This window comes from Cephus cinctus, unplaced genomic scaffold (genome assembly GCF_000341935.2).
Source record: "Cephus cinctus unplaced genomic scaffold, Ccin1 Ccin1_scaffold0169, whole genome shotgun sequence".
Taxonomy (NCBI): domain Eukaryota; kingdom Metazoa; phylum Arthropoda; class Insecta; order Hymenoptera; family Cephidae; genus Cephus; species Cephus cinctus.
Genome location: NW_014332893.1, coordinates 652,600 through 660,553, shown reverse-complemented (window position 1 = coordinate 660,553; position 7,954 = coordinate 652,600). Strand labels below are relative to the sequence as shown.

The window sequence follows — 7,954 nt, the reverse complement described above, 5'->3', positions numbered from 1 at the left end:
AAAAAAAAAAAAAAAAAAAAAAAAAAAAAATAAGGGTGGATAAGTCAGATGGGTGGATTTTCCAAGTCAATCCTGACGCGTCGTCGGGCGTCGGGACGTTAAACCAGGCTCAAGAATGGCGTCGGGGTCTCTTTGCGGTTCACCCTACGAACGGGACGGTCCAGCGCCCCCCCGGTATGCACAATTATCAGCGATCAGAAGACCGAGCTCCTATCATCCCTTATTCCCACAAATCCAACGACGGCTGAACGGCTAGCTAGTCGTGGATTAACTTTGACGGTGGAAATAAAGAAATCCAGGCAAAAGTCTTAAACCACCCTTAGCACATTGGTATTACATTGTTTTTGGGGGTGAATTTAAGATTACTTCGGGGGGCAGATAAGAGATGGCGTTGCCTAAGGAGGTACCGGGGATTCCCTATAAAATAAATTGATTATCACGACCTGCGACCCCTAGTGGCTCGAACCCCCCTGTTACCCCGTGGTAAAACTACCCTGGAAAAACTTGCCCCTTCTTAAGGGCGAGTAATGATAATTATTAATGAAAAATAATTAAGTTCCACATGGTCCATTATCGTAATCCATTCGAAGATCCCTATAGGCGTCGCCCCTCTGTACCAAGAGGTAATTCTGTTCAACCCTTGCGCAAGTCAGATTTGCGTCCCTTAGCGGAGACTCGAACCAAAAAAAAAAAAAAAAAAAATATTAACGTCGTTAGTCCATTTTTTTTTCCTCCAGGACACTCGAGGATCTCGAATTTTTTAAGAGCATCGTACCACACGGAATCATCCCTTAGGGGCTGCCGCGTGCTCCTAGGGGATGAAAAGTGGAAAACGGGTTCATCACGGCGTCGTTCTAGTAGGATCCTGGCTTCGGGGTAGGTAGCGAAAGAGGGTGGACTTGTCTGTAGCTTTGGGTATACCTGTAGCTAAGGGTGTGGATGCTGTGGATCCCAAGAGTCGCGGGGGGGTCGGGTAGAGCCTGTACTTGGATCCCGAAAGGCGTAGGGGATGACGAGGAACCAGGATGGCTACGGTACCAAGAGGGACCTTCCCTGGGTGTGTATGCTGTTAAGGGATGCATATACAGTCGCGTGCAGGGCCGAGGGAGAGAGATGGACTCTCGGGGGGTGCCCTCAGTGAGAAAGAGGGTAGTCGGTGCTTCGGTGGGTTGTAGGCGAGGGGATGATGTGGGACCTGCGCGCGAATTTCCCGCGTTCACCCAACCTCATATTGATCCCACCCCTGAGCGAACCACCCCCACGAGTTCATCACGGATAGAGAGAAGTGGAATCGCAGAATCGCAGAATCGCGGGCTCCGGGTGGTCCAGCGTAGACGTCTCCTGGGATTCGATAAACGTACGTACGGAGATACGCGACGGATAACGCGTACGGGATTCCCGCGGAGCTTTTATCGCGTTTTAGAAGAATAATTTTTTATTCGTACTTCGGTCTGTGGATTCGATTAAATAATTACGAATTTTCCGGGGTTCTCTTGTGACTGTCTCTGCAGACCTTTTTTCTATACCCAGCTTCCAGTTTCGCTCCGCTGCGAATCGCGTGAGCAACGTACGAGTCATGTGTGTTCTTAAAATACGTAAACTGTGTTCGGGGAGTTTGGTCTTTTAAGATTTTTTTTTCTTTTTTTTTTCCTGAGGGAAACTAAGCGCGTGTAGGATTTTTCAAGGATTTTTTTTTTTTTGGAAATTCTCGATCCTTTGGTTATCTTGGGACGGGCGTAGGGAGATTTTTTCATGGGGTTGATCGATTTCTTTTTTTACTACGTCGGTTCGTGTCGGATGAGATATTTTAGATGGATTTTTGAGAATTTGCAATATTTTGGTATATTTTTTGTTTAAAGTTTTTCGAAATATTTTTTATTCACGATTCTGCTTTTTAAGTCCATCGCCGTTGGACTGTCTACGCGGTATCTTCTGTCGTGACTTTTCGTAGTTTCGGTGTATTCTTTTGTTTTGATAATTTTTTTTTTTTTTTTTCCCCTTTGGTTACGCCAATTTTTCAGATACCTTTTCGGCTACTACGAATTTCCTGCTTCTCTGTTTCGCTCTGCACTCAGAGTTTGTAACTTTCGAGATCTCGACGTCACGTTTTATCTGTTACGCCGAAGTCCTGCGACCACAGTGAAAATCCCTTTTCGCAACGTACGCGTAACGTTCCTTCGTTAAATAATCCTATGGCGTTTTACAACGCGTTATTAACAGACATCAATAAAACGTCTAGTGTCGAGTACGTGAGGTGTGTTTGAAAATACAAAAAAGTAATACACGTGATAATTTCATTATCCACCAAAAGCATATCCACTCAAGAAAGTATATCAAAAAAAATTCAACCAAGAAATCGACCATGTCGAAAGTGATATAAATCGCATAAAAAAAAAGTGCATCTCACTCCAAACAATCAAAAGCAGCAGAGTGCGCCAATATAAGCTCATAAAACTGCAATTGTAAGAATGGACTAAAAAAAAAAAAATTCAAAATCCATTGGAAATTCCCAAAAAAATAAATTACCCCCAGATATCGCATTGCCAAACCAATCCAACCCCATGAGCTCTCCAAAAGCCAAGACGGTACACAATAATGCCATAGGCCTCTAGAATAAAAAGAAAGTCAATACGAAAAAAAAAAATCCAAAAAATAAAAAACCTTATCACTGCATAAGACGTCCATCGACCGTGCACCAACCTAGCTGGTTAACGTACTGGTTATCTACCGTAACCTACCGCAAGAAACACGCAGTGCAATAATGCAGTGTATAACGGGGTACTAGTATAAAAAAAAAACGGCCACGTCATACATAATAAATTTAAAAAAAAAAAAAAAAAAAAAATCTCCCAATACGTGACTATCTTAAGTTAGGTCAGGTCAGCCCGTACGAGCCAATCGGGGAAGCAGCGAATGGGCATAACACACGTGTCCCTTATCAATGTATCAGTCTGCAAGGATTAATGAAAATGGGGTATACTCAGTGCCGAGAAAGTAATTCGCGGAAAGTGCACGGCGGCCATTTTGAAAAATTTTATCCGTGAGTCAAGTAGTGATCGCGTGAAAGTAGTCAGACGTATTAACGATACACGCGTGCACGTATGCGGAAATGGCCAATGGCCGATTCAGTACCGCGTAGCAACGCGGACACACGGTATAAGCGGAGAAAAATGACAATGCCGTTATTAGCCTGATAGCGAACCAGCTGCGGGTCTTACGGTTCCGGTTACGAATCTTTACGTTGGCTAACCTAACCTGACCCGAGTGTATTCTATTGTACAGGATAAACTAGGGGGAATGATTGCGGGTATATGGTGTAATACTGAAAACGTACATACGATACCGATTGATACATGATACGTGTATTTGCAAAAAAATTTTTTTGCAAATTTATGTCAAATTTTTTTATCGATCGAATGTGAATTTTTCTTCTTTTTTTTTTTTTTTTAATTACTGTCTATTGATTTTAGGATATACATGTGTAAAATATGGTGAGGTACCGGGTACATGAAAATGATTGTCATTAATCGAAGGAGCACATGAATCACTGGATATCTTTTATTGATCGTGCAAAAGTGCTTTTAACCTTCGATATTTTAATTCGCAAAATTCGATCGATCGTCGATGATCAATTTTCTTTATTGAGAAAATATAAACGTCTCTTGGATTACTTTTATAAGCCTGTAAATCTTGACTCAAAAAATTACCTATTTGTTTTCAGTGTCGCGCGAGAGAATGACCTTTTGGGACATTTTTGAAAATATTTTTGATCGAAAAAGAAAAACAAATTTTTTAAATATATATATTTTTTATGGATCATCAATTTGTCGACTAAGCGTATGGTACTTCAAGTCATACCGGACTGTACCTAAAATTATCTACGTCACTTGCACGAACCACTGTAAAGCCTACAATAAAGGTACAGTTCACAGCAAATATAAGCAAATTTAAAGAAACACATCCCCCATATTATATTTTTTCCACATGACTTTCTGTCACTGTAAACATTTTTTTTCTCTCTCTCTCTGCTAATCGAAGGTTTTCCAATCGCAATCGCCGCAAATCACTATAGCGTGCTATTACGCAATCGCGGCCTTCCACGTCTATAGATTCAATTGTTAATCTTTTTGTTCGATTAACGCCACCAGCCATGCCTTGTCCCCCTGTCGATCGTAGAAACATACAAAATCACTTTTCCCCCCCATAAACACCGTGAAGAATTTTTCTCAGGCTTTCCCGATACCTTGCGAAAGATTTCTTCGCTACTTTTCTGCCATGATCTATCGATCTATAGATCTCTCGGCAATTGGCTGTGATCACTCGACCTCTTCTTCTCAGCAAACTTAACCACGGTCAGTCGACTCTGTTGTTACACGATTATTCCAGTTATCGTCTGATCTCATCTGACCTCTGTTTATACTCAGCATGGGTGGGAAGCAATATTACACAGCAATAATAGGTAATCCTGGTCTCGTCATCTTACTTAAGATAGTCAAGATAATCCGCCCTTTAGAGTGCGATAGGAATATTTTGGAAAAATTCGCAAATTGATATAACTCTGCTAATTATTCAAAATTCACATTATTCTTAAGCATATATTATATATATATATTATTATCTGTCCACATATCTATCTACCCAGGTAACTGTAGTGTCTATAGTAATTCTATCATAATAATAACAATCCTACATACACTATATCAAGTCTTCATATGGCTACTTGTGCATTTACCTTTGCTCTGTCTGATCCGTTAACGATGCCAATAGACAGGTGACGCCACTGCTCCTTTAGTTCTATTGACTTCGTAGGAATATAATCCTGACATCGAAATCCCTGTCCATTATAGTAATCGAAAGTTGGTCTCTTCTGGTAGGTAAATACGTCTAGTAACGGCCGACAGTTGCCCGAATGTGGCTCATGAGTTGTCGTCGCGAGGCGAACATTCTAGATCGACATTATGATTCGTGGTGTTTTGCGAATTACGAATAAAGCGTTGAGGTTGGCAGGCCTGTTGGTCTCTTGTTCTGGCAGGTAAAAGGGATCAGGGCGAAGCGTCTTTATACCTGGGTTACATTCAATTATATATATATATGCATACCTGCCTGCCTACCCATGTACCTTCCTACCTGCTTTCTTACCCTATATATATATATAGGGTTTCTTCATAACAAACGCACCCTCCGAAGGTGGCTATATTACAGAAATCATATGAACAGGCTAACTTCAGGTGGTTGCGTCTGCCGTGAATAACCACTGTACATATATATATATACCTGTCTATCCTTCACGTACCTATCTTCTTATACGACTACCTTCCACATACTTACCCACCTAACCTTTCAAGCTCTGAACGTGAATGCCGACTAATGAACTGCGTTAATTTACATTTATATTGAGAATCAAAAGGAGCCCCGATCATCTCCGTACACCCGGTATATATCTCTGCAGGCTATTTCACGGTACTCATAAGTCAATCGCGGTGTGTCCTTGAATTTTTTTGTCACTGGACGTATTTACGGGTCGCAGCCCCGTTGTCACTTTGGAAAGCGGTGCCAATGAAATTTCTCTAATTCAATTAGCCTCGCGAAGCGTAACTCAACGATACGAGCTATTTCGCGCTAATTACCTGACTTAGCGTCGGACTCGGGTACCTGGTAGCTAATTATTTTATCACTTTAATCCACTTTCTGCAATTACCCTGTTTTTCGTTTTTGGGTGGCGACGGAGGGTGTGGGGGGGGGTATAACTCAAAATTTTTTTTCTATCAGAATACCATTAATTTTATAATTGTGCTATCGTGCGATTTTAATTTATTATTGTTGCGCGGCTCTATGGGTAATTTTGTTTTGGTACTACTGTGACGTTGTTTGAAAAATTAATTATCGTTTTTGGTATTGACCACGTGCATCGGTTAACTCGTTAAAGGGAATTGAATAATTGTACTATGGCCTTTGTGATTCATTTCCTGTGCGTTGATCTCTTACGAGTGGAATTTCAAGTATGGTGGATACTTGGGTACAGTCACGTTGAAAATTAATCTTAGTGCATTGCTAGGTATTGAAATACCGACGACCATGCTGGGGTAGGGTGACCAACTGTTTGAAAAAGAAAAAGAATGTTGAAATGTAATTTGAAAGCTTTTTTTTGAGTCTTTCGGCCGAGTACCGGAGCATTGGTGATCCTGGTAACATATTTTAAATATAATGGCCAACCGTCACGAACAATAAATTGGCAACCCTAATCGCACTGGGGCTGAAGTGGCATTGTGCACGAGATGCCAATTAGTAGGGCACAATGGTGGCCAACAAAGAGAATCTATTGTCAGGTGTGGAGTGGGAGGAGTGGCCAATGCCAATTACTCCCAGTGGCTGACCAAAACTTTATTTTTCTACTATTGCTTGGCGCTCTCTATGTTCATCCTCTTGAACCTATGCAAATGCCGATACGAACTACCCCTATTTTTTTTTCTACTACTTTTTTCACTTTAAACTTTTTTTTTGTATGCAATTTTATTTTTTAACAATTTTTTCACTTGCGCGGCCCCCACTATTGACCTCTGATATCTTACAGTACCATCCTTGACCCGTGTGGACTCCTTTCAAATCCTCCGAGACTCTCCGGTTTCATTTGCGAATTTATCGGTTCTCGAATGGACAGTTGCTAGGCGAATTTGCTAGTCTGATCCGATCCAGTATAGGGGGGACTTCGAATTGGGGTTGAGAAATGATTGAAACGTATATACCGTGTGCTACCACTTTTTGTAAGAATAGATGTTATAAAAAGGAAAAAAAAGTTTACTTGAAATTCAATAAGACACACGCACCTATATATATATATATATTGTATATATAATCGTAGTGAAGTTTTTCGTGAGAATCGTGGGTTGTACAGCGTGCGGGGGGGGGGTATTATTATACCACTCGCCTCTAGAAGGGATGATTTAATTGAAAACATCAAATTTCCCAGAGTCAAAACTTCGTTATCGTTATCAGAAAAAAAAAAAAAAAATATTTTTTTACCATTATCAAAAATTTTTTCCAACTTTATTACCATACCAGGGACACAGTTAGCAAAGTACGTATCGAGGCGAACTAAATTCCCAGACAAGATGACGTTTAGTAAGAGACAAAGAGATATTTGAAAAGATGAAAAAATAAAGTAAAAAAAAAAAATAAAAAACTCGGAATTGTGTAGGACCCAACGGTGGGCGAAAGCCAGTGGTAAGGACCGCGTAGGCGCGGGCCCAGAATTGGCCTGGGAAACCTTCGCAGCTGGATGGCTGACAAATAGGAGTCCCCCGGCTCTTTATCCCGGGGCCTCACCTTATCTCGAAGATCCGCGATCCTCGAGCGCGAATCCTTGAAATTTAATGCGCATCCTATCCCGTGGTCATCCTACTGGACGACTTCCGAGCAGGACACTGCACTCCCGACAAAGGATCGCAAAGCTTTCCTAGAATCTCACCTGTCCCAGGATATTTACGACAGACTAACTTGGGGCCATACCCATTCCAAGAATGGGACTTACGTCCTTTTCGAGTCTCTTGATATATGAATTCGAATTGTTCCCACTACACTGTACCGTGTCGCATAGGGATATTCTCGTATGAGTGTACGTGCATATAGAGGATAAAAAATTTTATTTTTTCACGGAATTTATATATTTTGAATTTTTTTTTTTTTTACTTTTCCATCTTTATCTGTGCTGCTCTTGGGATATCAGGTAATATTTTTGGGAAATTCGAAATGATTGAAGATGTAATTTTTTTTTTTTTAATTTGACGCGCAAGGATTTTATTTTGTCTGCAGCCCTTATATTCACATAGGTGCCATTACTGTATGGTAGGGGTTGTCGGACTCAAAGTCCTCGGAGCAACCCTTAAATTTCTTTATCTCTCTGTTCGCCCTATCATTTTAATTCTCTGTCTGCCTTTCCACCCATCCCCCCCCCCCC

General features: G+C 41.0%; 2 protein-coding genes across 6 annotated transcripts in view; both read left to right on the top strand.

Annotated features, from left to right (window-relative positions):
- Positions 1 to 7,954, top strand: part of LOC107264422 (probable serine/threonine-protein kinase dyrk2) — a 119,432-nt gene that overhangs the window by 54,525 nt on the left and 56,953 nt on the right. The window lies entirely within an intron of this gene.
- LOC107264424 overlaps positions 1,289 to 7,954 on the top strand; it is a 9,087-nt gene continuing 2,421 nt past the window's right edge. The window contains exons 1-2 of one of the 4 annotated variants that reach the window (XR_003058783.1): positions 1,289 to 1,578; positions 2,022 to 2,462. The gene's annotated coding sequence lies outside the window, so the exon portion shown is untranslated. Of the gene's footprint in view, positions 1,579 to 1,984; positions 2,463 to 7,954 lie in introns of those variants that run through there. The other 3 variants (XM_025081698.1, XM_025081697.1, XM_015732657.2) reach the window with 3 other exon arrangements.